The sequence below is a fragment of the Numida meleagris genome, chromosome 4 (genome assembly GCF_002078875.1).
Source record: "Numida meleagris isolate 19003 breed g44 Domestic line chromosome 4, NumMel1.0, whole genome shotgun sequence".
NCBI lineage: Eukaryota > Metazoa > Chordata > Aves > Galliformes > Numididae > Numida > Numida meleagris.
In genome coordinates this window covers 55,848,366-55,873,410 of record NC_034412.1, presented here as the reverse complement: position 1 = coordinate 55,873,410, position 25,045 = coordinate 55,848,366, and the positions used below count along the sequence as shown (strand labels likewise).

Here is a 25,045-nt window from a genome sequence, read left to right as displayed (position 1 = left end):
AAAAGCAAGGCAGAGAACTCTTTAAGTACCCCAGCCTTCTCCATGTCTGGGGAGTCCTGCTCTCCCATTTCATTTACCATAGGGAGTACACTCTTCTTTGCCTGTCTCTTCTGCCCAATGTATCTGAAAAAACCCTTGTTTTTCACATCTCTTGCTAAGTTCAGTTTCATCTATGACTTGGCTTTCCTGATCCCATCCCTGCACGCCTGGACAACATCTTCCTATCCCTCTTATCCCTGCTTCCACCGCTTATACTTTCCCTATTTTTCTCTCAACCTTGCCAGCAGTCCTTGCTTAGCCATGCTGGTTTCCTGCCTCCTCTGCTTGATTTCTTCTGCTGGGGATGGAGAGCTCTTGTGCTCGCAGAAGGGTGTCCTTAAAATGCTGCCAGCTCTGTACTGTGTTCCATCACCCCTAAGGACAGTTTCACAGGGGATCTCATCCAGCAGTTCCTTAAATAGCCTGAAGTTCACTCTCCTGAATTTCAGGGTCCTGACTCCACTCTTTTCCAGGCCCACATTCCTCAAGATCTCACACTCAACCAGGGCATAGTTGCTGCAGCACAGCTGCCTTGAATCTTAACGCCTTTAGTGATCTCTTCAGCATTCATGAGCACCAGGTCCAGCAACACTTCACCTCTGATGGATGGGTACCTGAACCAGAAAGTTGACCATGGACACCAGGAGTCTCTCGGACTGCTTCCAGGTCACCGTGTTGTTTTCCCCACAGATATCTGGGTGGTTGAAGTCCCCCATCAGAATGAAAGCCTCATCAACAGGCTCCCCTTGATCAGGTGGCCTGTAGCAGACCCTGACCACCAGATGCCCTTTACTGATCCAGTCCCTAATTCTAACCCACAAACTCTTGACCTGTCCACAACTATTTCTCAGAGGCAGCTCTTCACAGTCTATCCACTTCTTAACATAGAGGGAAACTCCCATATGGCCATGTGATGGGTTAACATACCAGCCCTCCTAATCAAATAAATAGTAAACATCACTCTTGTTCACAGGAAATCTTTCTTACATTTGACAGTTCAAAGCTTTTATGCACGTTTGACTTCAGGAAATACATCTGGATGTGCCACTTTGAAACTGTCAGCAGTGTTTAAGCAGTCTACTTTATATAGATTCATGGGAATCATTCTTAATTTCTTCTGCCTCTGTCCTCCACTCGGGCTATAGGCAGAAATGAGGAATACAGTTGGCTGGTGATTCAGAAGTTCCGACTCATCTTTAGCCAACACAGACAAATATCCAAGTTTTTAGTCGTAGACGACAGATGAGTCATCAAACTAGATACTAATATAAAAAAGTACTTAGAATTGTTGTTGTCAGTGAAGTGGGAAACATTTTTAAAACCCTTCTATCACAGTGAAATAGTATGTAGTGCATTGTGTTCCCTCTAAAAGAAGTCAGTTTTATTTGTAAGATACTATTGTCAGGAAAGCTTCCAACTCCAGCTATGTATAAGATACTTTCTGTCACATGGGTCATCTAGTGTTCCTGCAGGATTTTATAACATTTGGGAATTTGTTGTTCTTCAAACAATCAGAAAGATAAGATTAGGAATTCTAAGTCAAGAAAATTACCAGCTTAAGATCAAGATATTAGCAATGATTGCAATGTAGCGGTGCATTTATTGGTTCATGTACTGTGTTCTTATACAGATAGATACACATCTATGATCCATCTACCTCTCTTTCCTGTTTTTCTGTGTTACAGTTATTTGTGGTAAAGTTCCAGTGAGCTTTCTTGGAAAGGGGGGAGCCGTAAATCTGGGTTTCTGGAGAAGATATTAGGATGCCTGACTACTATGGGTTTAGCCTTCCCACTTAGGCAGCAGCGTAATCTTTTCCTTGAAGCAGCACCCTGTGCTGCTGTCTATTTACCGTATCCATGGCTATCAATAGCCACTTCAGAGAGTGACAGCGTATGGTGTGCACAATATTGGTTTCATCATTTTCTTTGTGTAGAGATTGTTTTCAATTAACTGCATTAATTCATTGGTATAAAGAGCAGTGCTTATCTAGCATATGGCAGGCAGGGTTTTGTTGTTGTTTTGTCCTTACAAAATGCCCCATCTGCTTATAACCTCACCCTGTGAGATCGAAGAAACATGGATGATTTCTCTGTGTTTTGGCAGAGTGGTGGCAGGAGCATTCATTTTTGTTTCATGGAGTGGTTATTTTTATTACACGGATAATCTGTCTGCTAATTCAGTTGATTTTGTTCTGTGTTTCTCAGAAACTGCTCTTTATTCTGCGAATGTGTGACAGTGAAGGGACCTTCAAGTTAGTAGTACGTCCCCAGCAGTTAATACCGAGTATCAAAAAAAAAAACCACCCTGAAATGGTACTTGCAGTCTCTGTTGCACTAGGTGAGCTTGTTTGCTGGTTTGAAATGCCATAGTAGTTAAAGCCACTTAATTCTTTTGGACAGAGGAAGCTCTTTCTCTCCTGCAGGATGGTGACCAAGACCTCCCCTGGGAAATCCCAGCTACTCAAAACCACTTTAATGTAGTAGGATGTGACACAGCATCAAGAAACGTCAAACGGATTTCTCCCCTGGGAATGTAAAACAGGCTTGGTTATTCTTCCCTGCGAAAAACTGGGTCAGATGAGTTACACAGAAAACCATATGAAAACTGGACAGCTCATAATGTTTAATTAGTCATGACCCAGAACAAGAATTTCCATACCACGTACGCAAAATACATGTACTCTCCTAATTCTTGTTTGAATTTAAGAAAATTACTGAAAATGCCTGTCAGTGCTCAAAAGTGAAGTGGAATTGACCATCATGAACCTGGTAGCAGAATGCAAATGAATAGATAGATGCTTACAGCAAGTGACACTGAGTTGAACCAGGCTGCTGAAACTACAGAGGGCTTTCTCATCAGGCTTAGTCGAACATGTGGATCTCTGGATTTCATAGAAGTTCCCAGCTAATGCAGCATGCTTTCCTCTAGTCTTTTGTAGAGAAGAAACATATCCAATGGTACTTTACAGCCCAACAGTCTTAGTAAATCTTTTTCAGCTTTAGTAAAGGAGATAGATGAACAGAGGGAGGAGGAGGTATTTCCACAGCCAGCAGCCTCTGGCCATCCATTACTCTAGCAGGTTGAAAAAGGGGACAGCTCCTATTTCGAACTGTGATGGGTTACCATCTTTAACTTACCTGTTACTGATAGGTTGAAATGAGTGAGCTGCATGGAGAGTAATGCTATTCCTACATGTCGCTACTACTGATTTATCTATGTCCGGTACTTTATCTTGAAGGCAATTTATGCACACTGTTTCTTCAAATATTTTAAGTAGTGGATATATTGTAGAAGCCATATGAAAAGTTCTGTGACTTGACATTCCCTGCTAATCCATATGTAACTTGTGGGGCAGCTGTTTGCAGGATGCCACCAAGCACATGCTCTGCTGTAGTATTTCACAAGTCTATAGCATCACTGGGGAGCTGAAAATTGCTGTGAGTGTTGATGCTCAGCGAGAAGGCTGTGCTGGGCCAGGAGGAGGGAAAGCAGCTTTTGAGACTTTTTTTTCTAAAGACACTGAATGTTTGCTTTTAAGTGTCTGAGATGAGCATCCCATTAGGTATAGTCTGGAAATGCTATTATAGAGCAGGACAGTCTTTCAGTTCTTCATGGGTGTAAATATGCATGATCATCTCCTAATGGCTTTTCCATGTCAGATTGCCCTGGGATGATGTTTTGTTAAGCTTGACTTCCCCAGTAATCTAAGTCTTGATCCTAAAGACACCAAACATCTTTGCTTCTCATTTTATTTGAATACTACAGGTACTCAAGATGAATGTTCACGTTATGAGTGTTATGCCCAAATAATGTCTTAGGGACAAAAAGAAATAAATTTGGAAAGACTCCGTATAGGGGATGGAAGTTCTGAGAAGCAGAGGGGAAAGCAAGCTATGCGTACAAAGCCGAAAAAAAACACCCAGAAGAATATGAGAGTCTGTCATGTTAAAACATTGTTTAAATAAATCTTTAAGATCTTATCACTGTTCCAATTAGACACAGAAAGAAATACTCTCTGGACAGGCCTGAGTTGAAAGGATTTGAAAGGATAATAATGTCATCATTCTGTCTGGACGAGATGAAAATAATCTGCTTTCTTTTGTTAGCAAGCTGACAAACATCACCAAAATGTGTGATTATTGACCTTATTCCTTGAAAGCATTCAAGAAGCCATAGCAACAGGTGAAGAACTGAAGAGCTAGAACCAAATCTGCACCTAGGAGGCCTTCTTTTCAAGTTCTTTTGAATCAGGATCAGGAGTATGGTAAAGTAAAATCTAAATTGTATTTCTCAAAAATGCAAAAGCCTGATCTAAGTCCAGTGGAGTTAGTGAGAAAACTCACATTTACATCAGTGGGATAATGAGGCAGGCTTTGGATTATATTCTACTTGAGCTGATCACAAACAATTTATCTTTCCTCCTGCTCATTCTTTTATTATTTTTTCCATGCACTTTCTTTTCATGCAGTATAGTGCTGACAACAACCTTTAGCATGGAAGTTAGGCAGCATGTTAATGTACTCAAACTTTCCCTATTTTATTTTTTCCTTCACAGTGTAGTATTTTTTAAAATGACAACTTATTCACTCAGAGAGCACTTCAGATTAAAGTATTTTTGTAATTGCTTCCTAACAGTGGGAAACAAGGAATAGGAGCCTTTATCTCCCAGCTTCCTTTCAAAATTTTCATTTCCCTTAAGACCCAAAGTGCTTGTGTGGCTGATGGAGTTGCCATGGCACTGGGTTCAAGTGTCTTTGTCCCAGGTGGGAAACATGTAGGAGGAAGAAATGATTTGGGAATTGCTCATGGTTGCTGGGGAATGAAACCCTGGAATAGAAGGTAGAAGAATGGGAAGACTATTGCCTGCTTCGGAGACCTCCCTGAGCACTTCCCCAGTCACATTAGTGTTTCTTAGAACTGTTGTTGTGCCAGAAGGTGTCTGAAGGCTTTCTCAGTAGAATTTCTCATGACCTGTGTTCTGATGGAGGATATTTTAGGTACTGCACAGCACGTGGTGTAAGTTCGTAGTGTAATAATAATGAGAAAGACAGAACTGATTTCTATGAGAACTTGGTACAACACATTTTGTGACGTGCTACATTAGGGTATAGGCATTCTTCTCTTAAGTTGTACCGGTGTCAGTAACCTAAAGACGTCTATTCTCTTTATCCAGAACTGCCAGAGCTTTTGTTTATTAATCAGCATTCTCTTTTGCTTATAATTCACATTCTGTCAAATTGAAACATAACAGGGTACATCAAAGTTCTTGGTTAAACAGAGATTTGTTGGGTGAGCTTTTAAGGTAACAGTTTGCTTAACCAAAGGGAAGGTAGTCAACAAAATTGTTTTTCATACAGCATGGTACAAAGGAAAGTGGCTACTGACAATGGATGAATTTACAGTGTGTGGGAAAAAAAGAGAAGAGACCTATGGAGGAGGAAGACTGGGAGGGAAAATAATGAAAATCGTATCATGTGCTTCTAGAAATAGAAATAGACAAGTGATGTCTTTGCCAGCAATGGAATTACAGCCCTCTCCAAGGGTATGGGTGGGTGCGTTTGTACTGCAGACAGAAGTGTAGTCGTATCCTGGTTAGGCATAACCTGAATTAGATTTAGCCTCACTTGTTTGGATACCAGTATCAGTACAACTGTGGAGTTGTACTGCTAATTGCAAAATATAACCAAGAAGCTGAGTGTATTACTGGTGGGTTCTACAGTGCCATGCTTGCTTTGGTCTTAACCAGGATGCCACTGGTGAACATGACCAAGGATACGTGTCCTCTGTATTTGCTCACACTGAGGTCTAGACCATGATGAGGCTTCAGACTTGTGTACTTTGCCCTCAGAGTTCACAGCTGGGCTTGGCCCACTTGTCCTCAGTTAGAATTTGGAATTTGTATTGTTCTTGGGAGGTGTCTTGGTCTTCTTCTCTTTTTTAACAGTGTCACCAGAGACATGTAGGGAGACCAGACAATTGGATGTAGAGTTTGGTTAGGGAGGTGTTTTTCCTCACATTCTAAGTCAGTGGACTTTGGGTATTTCCACTGATGTGCTGGGCAGTGCAATTTAGCATCTAATTATCAGAGTTCAGTGGTTAATGTGTTTCTTTGTGTGTGCAGTTTCTTTAAACCCAGCTTCAGAAACTATAAAACAATCCAATCCTTGCCTTTGGTGAACATCCAAAGTTTGCGACATGAATGGAGAAAAATTAAGGTGCTTGTTTGTAGACTGCATATTAGATGCTGTCTTTTGTGATGTCTCTCAGTTCTCCTTGTGCATTTCTATTTGGCCTCTATTGCTTGAAGTTCGTAGAATCAAAGCGTAGTAACTCAGCAGTTGTTTCTTTTCCAGTATTGTCACATATGGAGATCCCACAAGCTTTCCAGGCGCTGGTTCCAGTGTTTGATTTAACATCATGAATTTTTTTCCTGACTTTCTAATTGAGCTTTCCCTAATCTGGCTAATGTTCATTACCTCTCATGCAGTAACAACTTTTTGAAAAAGTTATCCCAGATACTATGTCCAAGAATTCCATAGGCAATGAGGTAGTTTGGTGTTTCCTGGTATGTTTACCATTCAGCCTTGCCTTTTCAAAATTGGTTTAATAATTGCTGTGTATTAAAGATTGTGTTAATATACAGAAAGCATTTGCATAAATCATGACATGTTAGGCAGCAGGAGTGAAAAGTGTTTGTAGGTAATAGCTGACTCAAGAAGAGGGTTATCTGCTGCAACTAAACAGGAGGTTGATGGCAAAGCTAGGAATAGAAACACATCTTACAAATACTTATATTTCATTTTAAAAAGATATGTTTATAAGGAGTACTGAGATGTACAGAAATTGTATTCCAGGTACATTCAAGAATTTATACTAGTTAAGCACACCACTTTAGGGCTATTGCACTCCTTGTCAGCAAGGCTGTGATAAAGAGGTTAAGGCCCAGAGCAGTGGACAGCTTGGGGAGAGTCCTTTCAAAGTAGCAAGATAATTAAGAAAACTATAAATAGATGTATGATCCCTAGTCTCTGCTGTGCAGCCGTTATCCTGCTTGCTTTGAAATGTGTATGAGTGAAAGAGAACACAGAATTACCACTGAAAAAAAAGCTCGTAAAACATTTTTAAGAAAGAAAAGTTGAGGAAGAATGGATCAAATGGTGCTGGAAAGTGACTTAAATACTGTGTCTGTGTCATGGAGGTTACACTTACCTGCAGATGATAGGATTAGGGACATCCATCTGTTTAAGTCATCTTCCGTTCTTGGCAATAACAAAGGAAAATTATTCTTAAATAAAACCAAGGATAAAGGCTTCATTCCCACTGCAGGCACCTAAAGCCAGAGTAGTAAAGCACACACAGAAATCTATATGGGGGGAAATTTGGGGGGAAAAAAAAGAAAAAAGATAAAGATAAGTACATGCGTCTTGCAGCCACTGCAAGGTGTACACAGCTTCCAAATAAAAGCTACTTAAAGCACCTGAATTACATAAGAAGAAAAAAATATTTGACAAATGGTGATCACAGACAGCAGAGATTTTAAAATATTCTGGAAACAAGCATTCCCATGTGAAAGGAGCCTGTTTGGTTTGCAGATTATATTCTTATAGTAATGTGTAAAGTGAAGACGCAGTAAGGTAGGGACCACCCTTTGTGCTCTTCCACGCAAATCCAGCAATGTGAACAATTCCAGTACAATGTTAGAGAGGGACATTGCCTGGAACTTGCTGTTGCCTCCATTTGAGAAAGAGATGCTAAAGTCTGAATGTATTGCTGGTTTTATCTTTAGAAGCAAACACTAGCCAGCACTTGTGCCTTTCCTCTAGCACTACATTCACTAGTGCTGTTATGTCAGCTCTGAGTAGCCGGAGGTGATGCTTTTCAGGGAAGCCTGATTCATCGAATGAGATTCATAGTGCTAGTTAAGATACAGTGAAAGACAAAGTAACTCTTGCAAGGTTTCCTCTCTTCTGCCAGTTTAATTCCCATTATTTGAGGTGAGAGGAGAAGCTTTGAAGAGAAGGATAATATTATGTCACCATAACTGTGAAAGTGCTGGTCAGCACTGTAGAACCAAGTTCCCTAGATGAAAATTAGCTCATATCTGTTGAGTTTGATAAGAAAAATACAGGTGAGATAGTTTAAATGCTTTGAAGTTGGCTGGTAAGGCAGCGATGAGAGCAGGGGGAAAAGGGCTGGTTGCCCACTGGAGCTCTGTGAGCTCCAGACAGGCATCTGCCCTTCCCCAGTTCCTCTCACCTCAAGCTGTAAGATTGAACAAAAAGGAGCAGCTTTGCTGAACCTCAGAGTACCGGGGCAGCCCTTGTCTGAGCACACACAGTAATTGGAAGCAGAAGGGCTGCCTTATGAAGATGAATTTATGTGAATTAAAGGTCAGGAACATGAGGAAATGAATCCTCCTACAGCTTGCGGGGGCTGATTCTTGTTTATATGTTTTACATGTGCATCATACAAATTTAGTACTGAAGTGTAATATGAAAGCATCAAGACGCTTTCCTTCCCACAAAGAGAAGATTCTTTTTTAATCAGTGTGTTCTACGGGTTTTTTAGCCTATGTCTTCTATGTGAAAACTAATGAGAATATAGCAGATTGTATTGCAGTACAAAATTGTACTTTTCATAACACGTGACTACTGCTGTTTTGTTTTTTTCCCTTAAGTTAATAGAGTTTTGGCTTTTTTTTTCCTATTGTGAGATATCTTAAGTCAGTTCATTTGTTTCTCATTATATTTTACAAAGATTTTAGAAATGCAGAAAAAGGTAAGAGTCCAAACCCAAGGGGAACTAGGCAACTTACTGTAGTTGGTATCTCAAAAAATGTCTGGATATCATATCATCATGCTTCGTTTATAATAGCTAAGATGTAAAACTGATTTTGGGTGTACTTTGAACAATTTGGGTGATCCCAAGGACTGACCGGCAGCCTGTGCTCCTTTTGGTAGAACTTTTCCTCTGTGGGCCACATGAGGTTCAAGCATAGTAACTCTTGTGGTACTGTGTGTTTTCTATCAAGATGCCCTTTGGAGTTCACTGCATCTTTCCATTTGTTCTTCTAAAGCACTATGTAGGTGATGAGTAAGAGTAAACTTATCTTGTTTGTTTTAGGCAGGACGACCCAGTATTGGGCAACTGAAGCTGATCAGAATGCATATGGAAACAACTAATGTGAGAAAATCATCCTTGCAGTTAATTTTGCTCCCGGTGGACTGAGTTTCTTCAGATCCATTTCTAGGTTACAGAAATATGTAAATCTTTCCAAAATGCAGTATTAAAACACCAGAGTAACAGCATGATCCAGCTATTGTTTGCAGTAAAAATAGTGACTTTTTTAAATCTTTTTTTTTGCCAGAATGCCTTGCTTAATAATTCTTTTGAGTATTCTAATAACATGAGATAAGAATGTTGAGATAGTTAGGATTCTGGAGTTATTAAAAGACATACAAATCTGAGTCTGCAATTTGAGTTGGAAAAGAGAATTGCTATCTAAGAGAAGCTGGCTTCCACTGCTGCAGTGACCTGTGGGGAATCAGTGTTAGGCTCTGTTAAATTCTGTGTGGTTTGCAAAGAAAACACAGTGAGTGATGAAGAGGTTTATTGGCTTGTACCATTAGGAATGGCTTAAGGAAAGCTTTTTGTTTGTGTGTCTTTCTCTCTAGTCTGAGTGGCAGTGCCATTTTTTTTTTTTAAAATTCCATGGCAAAATGAGAACATTTCTGGAGGAGAGATATCAGTAAAGGCTCTGGTACATCTTGGGGGTTTTATTTGTGTCCTTTGGGGTATTAACACTTCCTACATATTAAAAAAATGGCTACTTCAGCTGCAAAGTTAGTGACAAACATGCCAGAGAGCAGGTTTATCCCAGAGCAGGATAAGGTAGATAAATAACTCATGAGACTAATGAAGGCTGAGTTGACATGACCTTGCTTTTCTTATTGCCCTCTATGTGAATAAGGAAGAGTGATTGTGTAGGGCTCAGCATGTGATGCAGTTCAGAGACCTTACTCGTACAAATATTTGGTTATGCAAGACTAAAACATATAAGTAAAAGCCCTCCTTTCTATTGTTAATGACAATCAACTCTGTGGCAAGAAACAGTAAGGGTTTCTTTCTCCCATGTTTCAGCGTGGCCTTTCTTGTCAACACAGGGACCTGGAGAAACTTGGATTAATGTGCTTATATTGTCTAGTGAGGACAAGGAATGGTTGGATATGGGTAGAGACTGCAGTCAGGGCTCATTTAACTGGGCCAGAACAACAAATGGATAAAGTACTACTGCTCCAACTTGATGTCTGCTCTGCTCTGAGAGCAGGGGAAATGTTACGGATTCGGATGTGCTCCTCTGATGCGTTATTTTCTAGAGCGGTGTAAGTTGGGATAGGCATGCTGTCAAAAAACAAAAAAAAAAAGAAGAAATCTTGCTCAGATGTTAAAAATGTCTTAATCTAACTCTGCCCCTTTGTGCACTATTACCTGCATTTTTTACAAGCACCTTTTTTTTTTTAAGAAGCCTTACAGAAAATGTGCTGTATATTAAAGTCTGGTTATCCAAGTGAGAGGTAGTGCACCTGCTTATCCACTTAAAACAGCTCTGTAGACCCGCGGGTGAATTCAAGAGCCTGTGTCTGCTGTTTCTTCACTTTAATGTATAGACAGCTGCTCTGTCTGTTTCTGCTTTCAAACTGGTCAGCTATTGCTAAAATTGGATGGATTCTGGCCTTTTAATTTGCTGCAGGAATAGAACAGAATTAGAGATTTTTCCTGTTTTTGATTGCTGCTTTTATCCTAGTAGACAACAGAAGAAATTCTGCTTGTGTCTTTGTAATGACTGTCAGTAGACAGGGAATCATGGAGCAGCTAAGCTAAAAAGGCTTACTACTTACTGCAATCCTGTGTTTATGAAATTTTCATACGGAATTAAATGAAGTGGTCCAAATTAGTGTGACTTCTGTATTAAAAAGCATTTGAGTCATCAGTACAGTCTGATTACTTGTTGCTTTGATGGTAGGAGTAAGCTTTCAAAAGTGCTCTCTTCCCAGAAGAAACTGAGGTCGTGCTTTTCCCTACTCAGCAATAAATGTGTTAGCAATATTAAGGCAGCAGGTCGTAACTGTGAGTTATTTCCGTAAGGCAAGGGGTAGTGTGATAGTCAGCCACAGGTTTGTGGCTGTTTCCTACCCGGGAGCATCTTACTAATTATTTTGTCCTGAAGTTTTTGGGCTTGTTTTTTCCCAGAAGGAAAATGTGAAGGCTAATGTAGTAATAATTTACTGTTTTAGTATATACTCTGATCCCTTTGATTCAATCTCTTCTTGAATGTGTTTCAAATGTACTGCAAAGTGGTGTGCTTATATTTGAGAAGATCTGCACAAGCAGATATTGACAGATTGTATTTTTTAGGACGTTGCTTCCTGCAGCCCACCATTTCTGTTTGCAACAATTGACCAAGTTTGAATGAGGTAATGATTCAGGAAACGCCTTTAGGGCCCAGTTTGGACCAGATATATAGGATGCACTGTCCAGCTACCATGAAAAACTGGCCAGATTGCTACTCAGTGCCTGCAGAAAGATGATGGTTCTGGCTAATGGCTTGCCTAGCAGCCCAGTATAGAAGTGCTGGGAGCAAATGTTCTCAGAATCGAAGGTTCATTTGTCCAGCATGGCATGCTGAGTCATATCACCTCCTTCCCCTCCCAGCTGTGCCACTGTGGAAAAGAGATGTTCAAGCACGTAGATTAGATAGGGCACTGAGGAAGAGAGGATGTTGCTGAGCAGTTCCTTGGGAAATGTAAAAGCAACGTGAGAGAACCTCATGGGATGATTACAGACTTCCCTGACAAATATCACAGTCCTTGCTGTCCTCTTAAAAACTGAAAAATGGAAGCAAAAAGCCAGTATTGCCAAGAGTAACCGAACCTGAGGTTGTGGTTCTGAGGTGGTTTGCCCCTCAAAAGAAAAAAAAAAAAAAAACCACAGTAAACCCACCTTTCTTGTCAGCAGCCAAGCCCACCTTTCTGTCTCTCTTACTCTTTCAGATAGTTGAATAGAGTCAGATTCTTCAATTTTTTTTTTTTTTTTCATAACAGCCTGGGCTCGTTTATTTCAGGGAGGGATCTATGCTTTGCCCTGCTGCCTAGAGCCATTCTGCTCTAATTACGGAATGCTGTATAGAAGCAGGTGGACTGAGACATGTACTGTTGTGTTTTGGTACGGGGAGAGTTAACCTGGAAAGCTTGTCAGGGGGGAGCAAAATAGCTCCAGTTTTCAGGAAAAGCTTGAATAAATGACATAGTTGCTATTTTGTTAAAATGTTTTTGACATTTAAGCTGTTAAGAAATAATTTTGTCCAAATGGGAGAAGATTCTTGGATTGTTAAAAAATAAAATTGAGAGTTAACAATTTCATTTTATTGGGAACTTGAGTACTTAGGATTTTCACATCTGAAAATGGTTGAAAATGCAACATAAATACCTCTTCAAGATCCTATCAGCATTACCTTTCTTAGAATATGGAATTCAATGATATAAAATCATCCTTGTTTCATTTGATCTTGGCCTTCCTAACCAAGTCCAGCCAGAAATAATGAGTGTCTTTTGCTTCTGTTTTTTGCAGATTTTCATTTGGCTTTTTTGAGTATCTGTGATTTCATGATAAAGATTCTTCATTATTTTTTTTAACTTGCTCATAACAGAAAGGGAGGCCATCAACATTTTTGTCTGCAAGATGAGTTCTTCGTGAAGCGATCCTGGACTAAAACTGGAGCTTTTTCTTTCCTCAACGATGTGTACAAACTGTGCTGTGCGTATCATGGCCTTCCTGAGGACGGTATGCTTGGGCTAGACAGCTGGCCTGCGCGCGGCCTGCTGCCCCAGGCGCCCCACCAGGCCTGGCCTGGGCACAGCCGTCCCTGCTGCCTGTGTCAGTGCTACCCGAGCGAACGGTGTCCGAGAGCACCTGCTGAGGTGGAACAGTTTTCAGGTTAAACTGTGCTGCCTCCTGGACTTTCAAGGGTTAAACTCAACATTAATGTTTTCCAGGTGTTCTCATAACATTGAGTGAATACATCAAGCTTAACTTAAAATTCATGTTGTTGAACATTTCTGGATGCGTCGCGTCCAAGATGCTTGGTCCTTTGCACCCATGTACTTGCGGGAGTCAAGTGTCACACACTTGATTTTCTCCAGATTATAAATAACAAGTCTGTGTTGCTCAGTTTGCGCATGTGACCCTTTCCATGTGGAAGCAATGTTAGTACTCAGCTGATCCAGATTTTAAGTGTGAGATACAGCATGCTTGTAAATATTCCTTATGCGCTTTCTTTCTCTCTTGGTATTTTCTCCCAATTGGTATCCTGTTTTAAACTTACATAAATATTCACCAGCTTTGGTGAATAATAAGCTAACACTGAACAGATATTTCCAGACTGAGCTTAATGGAGGTTTATCTGTTGCTTTAATTTGATCTGTGGCAGCAGCTGTTTTGAAAATCCCTGAAAAATATCTTAAAAGGTTAACTTAGTATGCTCAGTGGGTTGTAAATAAAACGTAATTAATATCATTATAGATTGTTAATATTCAGAGAAAATTGTATTTCTTTCATAGGGCTGTAATAACAGCAGAAGCCAAGTACATAAAAATAATTTATTTTTTAATTAAGAACTCTGTTTAAACAAATGCTTAGTAAGTATTAAGAAACCATGTAATTAGTAAATAGTTTGTCCTTAACAGACCTTGGCTATACCAGATGCAACTGGGCTCTTCTCAGCTTCTTCCAAAACAAAAACAAAAACAAACAAACAAAAAATTCATTTTTTTTTTATCACTGACTGCAAGTGAATTTGCAAGCAGATGCATTTGTGTCTGTGCTTTGCTATTTTATAGTATTTCTCAATTCGCTTTCACAGGGTTGATTATTGATTTATTTGAAGTCCTCTTAATCAGTTTGCAGAGTTTCCCTGCCAAGAATAAGTAACGATACATTTTCACTACTTCTAGCACTTCAGAGATTCCAAGTTTCTGATGCCCAGAACGTTAACTGCTAGAGGAGAAAATAAGTATTCCTTTTAGTTAACAGTTGCTTTTCAACAGGGAACACAAGGTGAGATAAATCACTTAAAAGACTCTGGTGTCTGAGTGTCCGGCAGTTCAGTTCTTGTAATGCCATACAGCGTTCCCATGACTGATTCTACACTACCTTAATTGGACAAAGGCTGACGAAGCTCTGACCTCCTCAGATCTACTTTGTTTGCTTTTTTGTGAAACATGCTTTTTATTTTTGCTGGCAAGACAGACTCATCATTCATATTTATTTTTTACATCTGAAATTTGTCAAGCTGCTTGGAAAAATATGACAATGAAAGACATCTGGGCATCCCATCCACTTTCTATTTGGAAACATCTGCATCATTATTAGGAACTTCTTAGTAGCACTGCAGTGAGCAGATACATTCTCTTTCCTTCTCCAGGCTAATTTATAATTGCTGGTAGTGAAAGAAATTGAATAGGCACTAAAAAACAAGTATCTGTTTCTTGGCTAGGCTTTTTAATACCACATAGTTAGGATGCCTTAATGTTTGTTCCTGGATAAAGAATAAATTTGTGGCATTTGATGGGGAAGAACAAGGATACAGTGGAGAAAAGCCGGCAGCATCTCCTTCAGATTATTCGTTGGCTTTATCTTTAGGACTTTAAAAGTTAAGCTCTTGAAGCACTTGTATTCTTGAATCTTTGCCAGGCAGGTTGATTCACGGGTGTTCATCAGATGTTTGTTCCTTGTAAACCCAGAGTTCTCTGTCTCAAGCTGCCCTTCCTCCATTTTTAAAGTCTAAGAAATCTTCATTAATAGAAAAAAAATCCTAGTCTTTCTTTTTTTCACTTAACATGGGAGAGCTGCTGAATTGTAGTGGCTACAACTGGAGAACAGTATTTGATGAAGTTTCACTATGTTGCGAGATACATACACTGAGATCTGTAGTTACCGGAAGGTAGGGCTGTACATTCTGAGCTCTAGTGAATGTTCAGTAATCTGTCTGTAACATTGGTCGGGAGCTGATGCAAAGAAAATGTATAGGAACAGCATTCAAATGAAGCCACGTTCCCACCATTCACTAGTGTTAGACTTTCCAAGGCACTTGCCAGCAACCTGTGGGTCTCTCCTACCTTCATTTGGATAATCCTTTTTGAGCTTTTTCTGAAACAATTATTAATACAATTCAGTTAGGTGCTGAGGAGCAGTTTTGTTCTTTTTAACCCTGTTACCTGGCCATTTTACTCAGTCCACCCTATTCCCTGCATTAGGAGAATATTGGTGTATTGATATTGCTTATCCCTTGTCATTATCTCTTTTCCAGTCCAGAAGGAAATACTTGAGCTTATCTCTCAGTCTGTAAGCAGTTCTTTCCTTGTGTTCTTTCTTGTCACTTCTCCACAGCTTTCCAACCCTTTTGAGTCCTTCTGGAGATGGCAGTGTGGATACCTGTGTGCAGCAGCCAGGATGTAGGCATGTTGTGTGTATGTGCAAGGGCATCATGTTTGCTTCTGTGCCTTTTTTAACTATTAGTTTCTTCTCAGATTCTCAGTTCAGCATTTATCTTTAGAGAACTCTGCATTTTACTTAATGTTCCTTTTCTGAGACACTGTAGGTAATGACTCTGCATATGTGCATGTTTCATTGTGTAGTAGTTCTCAGCTGTCAGTATTTCTTAATAACACAGTATTGGAAATCATGCACAAGTTAGATGTGTCTGCTTTAATGATCAGGAAGCTTTACTGCCTTACTGCCTTACCTTATGGGTACCCCCCACATATATTTGTGTGGTACTTGTAAGAGTTGCTGTTACACAGAAGGGAGATTGTATAATCCTTTCATACTGGTGAAAGGCAAACCTCAAACAGGTGGATTGAGACCCACACCTTACCAGAGAACTATGCTTGCAAGCCAAATGAGGTGAGTATTTCACATTATGTATTAAAAAATGTTTTTATATTACAGTAAAATATCCCTTTGAATGATTATGACTGAGAACTTGAGAAGAAAGTAACTTGGTTTGTCTGTGAACTCTTAGCAGTCTATGTATTCTAATTCAGCAGATCTCTAATGCATTGTGTAGTGTAATAAACTCAGTCTTCTCACAGAGAAGCAGAATCCATGCTGGTAACCTAGTAATGACATGAGTGTTACTTTCAGACTTTGAACAACTTAGAGCATTACTTTGTTACTAGATGGTTGACCTATGACAAGTATCTCTTAGAAAGATGCATTTTTTTTCTGTAAGGTTTACTAGTGAATGTTTGATAGTGAGCCTGCTACCTGTTCATAGGCTTTGGAACCACTTTTTTTGGCAAAGTGCTAGTAATCTGTGCACCCATAAAATGCCCACATAGCACAGCCACTTCCACAGCTATGCCATACATCTGAGGAGCAGCTGTGCATTTCATGTGTCTACCACAGTGACCTTGACTGCCATATTACCAAGTGAGGAGTTTTACTGAAATTAATGAAAAAAGAACGGTGGCTTAAAAATACCAATGGATAAAGTTGTTTTAAAATATTTGAAGTTTGATGGTAGATATAGATATTTGATGATAGATGGAAGATATTTGTGGGTGACATCCATTTGAACTAGAATGAACTTACTTTGTTCTTTCCATAGTAAGATGCTGAACTGGCAGTGTGCTGGTTTTCTGAAGTTGGACTGTACTTAGACTGCGTGCAAAAGTTATTGTGATGCAATTGATGAAATACATGAGTTTGAGTTTAAAACATTTTAAATGCTGAAAGGTAATCGAATATAGCATTGTAATGGTGAAAAGAAATCCTACTTCAGGTATATAACATCAAGAGAGTAGAATGAAAGAACCATTTGAGTTGTAAAGGACATTTAAAGGTCATCTAGTCCAACTCAGTAGAGTATCTCAAGTCAATTACAAGCTTAAATGTGCCACGAATTGTAAACTGCTAACTTTTTCCATTTTGTTTGGTATTTTCTGAATGTAAACCGCATCCCACTTCTTGATGTCACAGGTTAGATGGACAAATGAAGTAAACCCACTATAAGCAGTGTACTAGAGTATTCTGTACTAATGAGTCAAAGCCATTTTTTCACACTAGGATACTGTACTCTGTCATCATGAGCACATACAAAGTCCAGTTACCACTGAAGTTCCTTTGGGGACTTTACTGCGGTCTCTGCTGTTTATTGTACTCATCAACTAGCTGCCTGATAGTAGAGAGTGCAGCTTCAGTAAATTCAGAGAGGACACCTGATGGGGGGATCCATTACTTTATTTGGGAAAGGGCTGATAATAAGGGGACCTTGGACAGGGTAGAAAATTGGGGTGCAACAAAGGCAAAACTTTCATCTAGACCTGTACAATGGCACGCACAATGCAGTCTGTGCTGCCTAGATAGGAAACAACTTTGGAGAAGGGGACTTGGGGATTGATTACAGCAATCACCAAACACAGAATTACAACAGGAACAAATTGAAGCCTGAAGATAAATGACTGCAAATAAGTTTCTGAACTATTCTTCCTTCCTCTCTGGCATAAAGAATTTCTGTAACATCTATACAAAAAAGTACAATGTTTTCATTTGTTTTTTAAAGCCCTTTGTTTTATAGTCAAAGAGAACTCTAAATTGTCATGCTCCTAAGACTAAAGATAGACTTCTGTGGACAAAGCTAATCCAGATCATTGCTTGCTGTTTCGGTGAAGTTTTCCAGTTTCTGCTACTTCATGTTATCTTTTGCCTCATTTTCCTGTTATTTCTGTCCTTCATTAACCATGCTAAGGTAAATGACCTATTGATTTGTAGAATTATTTCATTGCTTGAAGGTTAATCCTGGATTTGTTGGGTGTACAAATGATGTTTGTTCTGGGATTGTCCACAAAGACAGAAGATCAATAAGCAATTACATCTAGAATTAAGTTTGTCTTTGAGGGTTTGTAGGTGAGAATTACAAAATGGTAATCTATTTCCAAATGAACATAGAGATCTCTTCCATTCATCTCTGTGTTTAATGTGGTTACATTCAGCACATGCTGGAAAACCTACAGCACGGTACAAGGTTTGTCTTGATTCTCACAAAACAGTCACTTGGTTTGCCTTTTAGTTAAAACAAGTAATACTCAGTATGAAGGAAAACAAAACCATGATGCTTGCAGATCCTGTAAGTTCTTGCAGTTGTTTTTAGTGTGTTTCTTCTTCTCAGATAGTGTGCAAGTATGTTTTCCCCCATTTTCAAGTGAGTTTTCAGCGTTCTTCCACACCACAGTCTGCACATGCTGCAGTAGTTTTAGAAACAGTGTGAGAGCAGTGAACCATTTAGAATGATTTTGGAAGCTCATTTATGTGCCACTGAAAGTACTAATTTTGCCAATTTACTTTGTATGAGGAAAAAAGGAAACTACTTGTCAGATGTCTGAGTGGCCTGGTTTTCCTCTAAACAGTACTGATATTCTTGGTGCATTATCCTTGAACCAAAAGCATTTGCCTTGACCTCAGGAAGTGGACATTTGCTTTCCTTTTCATTTTCTACCTGAAATGAACAGTTTCCTGATCCATTTTAAACTTCTACAAGGGTAAAAGATGGGATTCTGGTTCTAATGCAAGGGAAACTGAGGCAGCAGCTGGCTTTCCGAAGCAAGGACAGCCACTTTCTTTGATGGACAAGGAGTTGCCTCAAGAAGGTGAAGGTTTCAGATTTCAGTCATTTTTCTCTTAGCAAGTGTTCCCTCTTCCGTACTAGGTCTCTCTCTGTCTTTTTTTTTAATAAAAGGAAACTCCATTTTCCGTTTTTCCTTGGAAAAGTTGGACAAGAGCCTCTATGAAATCTGATAGTTACTTGAGACATAATAAGCTACTTTCAGCACCCCTTTTGAAGATTAATTTAAGATGGTTATAATATTTACAACCCAAGTAAGATTTTTAAAGGCATTGCAAATTATTGCCCCATCTGTAGAAGTGGGTAAGCTGATATCTGAGGTTAGGAAGAGATTGCACCACAATCAGTGGCAGAGCTTAAAACCAAATCTGAAGTGCCTCAGTCCCAAGTGGATTATGTCCTCCAGATTTCACTGCCTGTCTCAGTAATGGCTATGGAGAATTTGAACTGGCTTAACTGAAAACTGGCTTTGATATCGTTTGTTTTTCAGTTCAGAAAAGTAATGAACTTTTTGCTTAGTTGTTTTATTGAAGTTTTTTTGTTGTCTTGTGTAAACTCAATACCTCATTTGTGCATGTCAGCATGTTTTGTTGGTGTACCCCTTTCCTCTTTTACGTGGTGTTAGAGGAGTATGGTTACATACATATTTTTGCCATTATCTTGGACGATATCGTGGTACATATACTGTTTGGAAATAGCTTGGATCTGGAGACATTTGTTGGTCTTGGAATGCTAACTTACGATGCATTCATGGAAAAAAAAAAAGCAGGAACCAGAGTTCAACAACATTCAGCAACAGTTTATAGTTGGAACTTTTCCTTTATATTTACGCCAGTGGAATTTTGAAAAATGGCTGAAATTCCGTATGGCAAGAGAGAGAAGCTTATTATCTGTGCTAACACTTAGATGCATTTTTAAAAATTGGTATTCTTATGCCACTTTTACACGACTGCTACCTTTGCTGATTGTGTTGTTTTATTATTTTAAACAGCTTTTCTTCTGGCTTTGTTACTCTTGTATTACTCGTGCTTCCGTCTTCCTTTGGGGATCTGGCCAATGCAACTGCACTATCAAATCCAAATCGTGAGTAGGGATAAGCTAGCCTTCGTGTTATTTACTGAATCCAAGTGAGAGTCGGGATTTTTGGATGACAAGAGTGAAATTATGTGAAGTCTTCAAAACTAAGAGCAGAAATACCATATAGACCTTTCTAGTTCATTGTCTGACGTACTCATACAGGGTAGGTATTTTTCAAGATCAAATATTATCACTTTTCCAAGTGATTTTTAATTCACAATAGAAAAATTAGTCCCCTGAACTTAGAATCTCAGTTTGCTTTGAGATCTAACAAATATAGGCTACCTTTATTGCATATGGTTTGACAGTCTATTGCTTGTATCTGTACTGATATGCAGTAATCTGGAAACACAGATTTTTTTTATGCATCAGTATTACTTAGAATTTAATTGAAGATAAAAATTGAGTTAACCTTCCCAGAAGAACTCCAGAGAAGAATATACATGTGTTCAAATCTGAACCCTTCTGAAAAAGTAACCGACAGCACTGATAAATGTGCTAGGAGAGGCACACCTCTGCTTTTTCTTCCTCCATTTTACTGCTGGACAGTTTTCAAAGATTCGTGATTCTGTTGCTGGAAGTGACAGCGTAGATACTTGTTAGACAGGATAAAGAGCAAGGGTAAGATTCTTGCTTTTGCAGTGGTTTCTCTGGCTGTCAAAGGCATAAGTGCAGTTCAGCATTAGCGAATCCACAGCTGACAACTAAAAGAGAAATTGTTCTCAAGTACAATGCAATGCTGCACACAACAGATTTGGAAACTGGAAATACTTCAGTAGCAGAAGAAAGATGTTATCACCACTGTGGGTATTTGGAGTTGTGCTACTCTTGTATCTGCTGCAGTGTCTCAGCACTGAGTTAACCTAAGGAGAGAATGAGGACTGGGAAAGCATAAAAGCATTTGCAAACTATTCATCCATCTTTCTGAGCTGCTGTGAGAACCGCAGCACGGGACCCCACCACAGAGAGAGACCGCTAACTTGTCAGTTATTGTTTGCAATAGAGAGCTGCTAAAGGCCTGAGCCAGGAGGATCTGTGGGCTCACAGCAGTGCCTGCACGGCACGTGCAGCAGGTGACTATATCTCAGATGACTCCGCCTGGAAAGGCAACATGGCATAGCCTGTGTCAGCAGTTAGTGGGCAAGAGGGGGGGCTTGAAATGGTCAGCCATCATATTTTCATAAATCAGGTCTCCAGTTTCAACTATGAATTGAAAGAGGCTGTGCTTGTATTAGCAAGCAGTGCTGCTGAATGGGTGAAGTGTTGCAGAGGCAAGTGGTGAGAGTTCAGCGTCTGTTCTCTGGGCAGTTACATCAAACCATCTATAGTTTGGTTACGTGGACAAAATTCCTGATGCTCAGGCTTCTTTTTGGCTATGCACAAATCAACTCTGTGCGTATGTGTATGCTTTGGTTTTTTTCTCCTGTGAGCTAGTTTGTGCCTAACAGAAGTGAATGCCAGCTGCCAGTTTTTCCTAATTGATCTGTATTTTGAAATCTCTCTACAATTTCTACAATTACTTTTACATGCAACTACTTCACTAACTATGACATGTGTCAGGACTTTCTGCTGTGTTGTTAACCATGTCCAATGCTGTAACACAGTCACACAAGCCATTAGGATTTTAGCTGTGTAAAAAGAAAGCATCTTCTACACACCTCATGACACCTGCTTTGGCTTTCCATAAACCATACTGTTAATTTCTTTTGGTGGCTTGGACGGTCTTTGTAGCTCCTATTTGTGAACTAATTCCGTGTGCCTGTAATACAAATAATACTCGACTAACCAGTTTTCTTCGTAATTTTGTTTGAAAGTCATGCAAAGTTCCTGATTAACATGACCTTAAGAGATCTTTTAAGGTGTCTAAAAATGACAGAAGGAAGACTAAAAACTGGGCAACGGAACTCACTGTAAAATGTGGTCTAATGTGGGCCTCCAGTTCCTGAGGGTCAGATAGAATCCTCAGGAATTATACCTCGATATTATTTGGACATCTTAACCAGCCTCATTCAGTACAGGACTGTTAACAGGCTGCCTGATAAGGTGAAACTTGTATCCTCAGGCCTGGAGATCACTTCAGTACACTCTGAAACAGTTCTTGTCATGTGCTGGCCTCCTTTCCCTCCCTTCTTCACCCTTGCCCACTCCACAGCAGTGTTCACACTGGAGCTGTTTTTCTCCTAGTGTTTAATACACCTTCCATGGCAAGCTGTCCCTTCTTGTCATGCATTTAGTTGGATCCATTGTATATTCCATGGAAAATTCTTCTCCCATCTCAGGTTATTCTTTTTTTATTATTATTATTTTTTCGCAGTCTCTGTTAGCTTTCCACCAGACTGGAGGGCTCATTAAAGAACACTGTACAGGAAATCGAGAGAGGCGCAAGAATGGGACCCTTCTTGCCAAATAGGGAAAGTTGGCAACGCTCCTTTAATAGGGAAATTCCTTGGCTTCAAGGAGCAGCTCCACAGAGGGAGTGCTGTTTAAAAAGGTATACAGGGCAAGAAATGCTTCTTGAAGTGCCATTCCACAGATAAATAGCATTGTGTATTCTCACACATTATGGTGAGACTCTGACAATATTAATATGAATATAATAGTTGAAAACCTTCAGTGTTATCTCAGAAGTTTTAAAATCAAACTGCAAGTGTCAGGAGGCAGAAAATCAGTGCTGGACATATGGAAGTTAACAACGTGTGTAGTAATCTCATACAGAATGTATTTTCAGCAGATTTCCTCTCCATTGTCAGACAGCAGGCAGAGCACAGAAATGAATTTATCTGAAGAAACTCAGCTTAGTTTCTGCGTTTTGAAGCTATTGTAGATGCCACCATCTTTTAGTCCAGAAAGGGATGGAGGTCAGACAGGAGTATTTATGACTTTGTGCTATTTTGGATGGGATTGGGATGGGGAGGTGGAGGGAGGAGAAAGGGGAATGATCAAAATATCTTGTATGGAAACACTGTGAGTTATATTCATAACACATCTGTGCGAGGTGCAGTCAAGATTGGCTCACTAATAGGAATTTGGTGGAAAGGAAAAAAAGTGCCTCTGTGTATAAGAGTCTATATGAGAAAAGTAAAGTATTGAAGGGTAATGAATCAATCATGAAATAACTTCTGTTGCAGTTACTGAGGCCGTGGTGCTTTGGGCCTTGCAGAGTATTTATCTCTTCCCTGAAAGGAAACAGGAAGGCTAATGTGGGATTCTCTTGTTTGTAAACCAATTTTCTGGTATGACAGCCACAATTAAATCTTACAAGCTGCATATTTTCTCTTTCTTCCCTGGAAATACTACGACATCAGTTATGTACATAATGTCAAACTGCATGATTTTTAGAAATTGTACTACTGTTGGGTCAGTGTATGTAATTATAATGAGAGCTGGGCAGGAGAGTTCTACTTGTTTAGAAATTGTGAGATTTGAGAGCTGGCTTCCAATTCAGGACAGCTACCTCCCACTTTTAACTCAGTTTTCAATTTCTCTCTTACAGAAAATGAATCTCCTGGGGAGGCTTTGACTGACTTGCTTTGATTTCACAAAACTTACAGTAAATGTGTATGTGTGTGTGAGAGAGAGATGTTATTTTGTAATACAGAATCAGAACTTTTCAACCCAGAAAGGCTATTTGGAATACACTTATAATCCTTCACCTCATGTATTATTTTTTTTCCAAATCAAACATTGCACTTGCTGTTGAAAAATGATTCAGTCTAAATTATTCCAACTAATTTTTGTGTATAAGTTACATAAGAAAGTATCCTTGAGAGTAGCCCTGCAGAGAAGGACCTGGGGGTCCTGGTGGATGAAAAACTGAGCATGAGCCAGCAGTGTGCTTTTGCAGCTCAGAAGGCCAACAGTATCCTGGGCTCCATCAGAAGAGGGGTGGCCAGCAGGACAGGGAGATGATTGTTCTTCTCTACTCTGCCGTTGCAAGGCCCCATCTGGAGTACTGCATCCAGGTCTGGGACCCCCAAAGCAGGAAAAATGTGGAGCTGTTGGAGAGGGTCCAGAGGAGAGCCACGAAGATGATCAGAGGACTGGAGCACCTCTCCTACAAAGACAAGCTGAGGGAGCTGGGCTTGCTCAGCCTGGAGAAGAGAAGGCTGCGAGGAGACCTCATTGCAGCCTTCTGGTATTTAAAAGGGGACTACAAAAAGGAGGGGAATCAACATTTTACTTGACTAGATAGTGAAAGGACAAGGGGGAATGGTTTTAAGCTCAAGGGGGGAAGGTTTAGATTGGATATCGGAGGGAAGTTCTTTACAGAGAGAGTGGTGAAGTGCTGGCACAGGCTGCCCAGAGAGGCTGTGGATGCCCCATCCCTGGAGATGTTCAAGGCCAGGTTGACTGGGGCCCTGGGCAGCCTGGTCTAGTACCAGATCTGGAGGTTGGTGGCCCTGCCTGTGGCAGGGGAGGGTTGGAGCCTGATGATCCTTGGGGTCCCTTCCAACCTAAGCTATTCTGTGTTCCTATGACTCAGCTTGAGACAGGAGTTGACAAGCAAATGAAACTGTCCTCAAAACGTCAATTTTATACACCTTAACATCTGAACATTATAATCTAACATATCTGTCCATATGTATTGCATATATATGTGTGTGTGTATACATTAGATGATGCTTTTATAGGAAGATATCGTCCTTTATATAGTTTCTTTGTTACAGTGTAGTAATGATAATGCAGTGTTTACTGAATGAGAATGAGATGGTTTGGATGTTGAAATGCATCACTTCATATCTTAGGTAGCCTCTGCATATTTTGATCTGTGATCAAAACACAACAGGAATCTTTGCTTGGAAATCACCAGGCTTTAGATTAGATCCCCAGTCTTTAACGTTTGCCCAAATCGGAGTTTGCTGGGGACTTTCAAATAGAAATTGCCACACTCCATCTGCTTCTGGGAAACCCTGGCCAAGATTGTCTTCAGATGCAGACTGTTGGGGTACATGCTCAGAGCAAACAGCTTTGTGTCTTTCAGCAGCCTGTCATGCATGCAAACTTTTATCTAAACCCTGGCTCCTGATGCTGTCTGGCAGTTGGTTGCTAGCAGTGGAGGAACCCTGCCTTGGACTTGAGTTGGTATCGCTGCAGGTGCATAGGCTCATCGAAAGCCAGTCTCCTAAAAACAGCTGTTGGGCTTTGTAATGTCAGAAGGCTGGAATCCACTTAGTGACAACTGAACAATTAAGGACAATTATGCTTTCAGCTACATTAATGAGTAACTCAGTAGTAAGACACTGGAAG

General features: G+C 39.9%; 1 protein-coding gene across 2 annotated transcripts in view; it reads left to right on the top strand.

Moving 5' to 3' along the window:
- Positions 1-25,045, top strand: part of ADAMTS3 (ADAM metallopeptidase with thrombospondin type 1 motif 3) — a 134,748-nt gene that overhangs the window by 50,994 nt on the left and 58,709 nt on the right. The gene's annotated exons all lie outside the window — the stretch shown is intronic.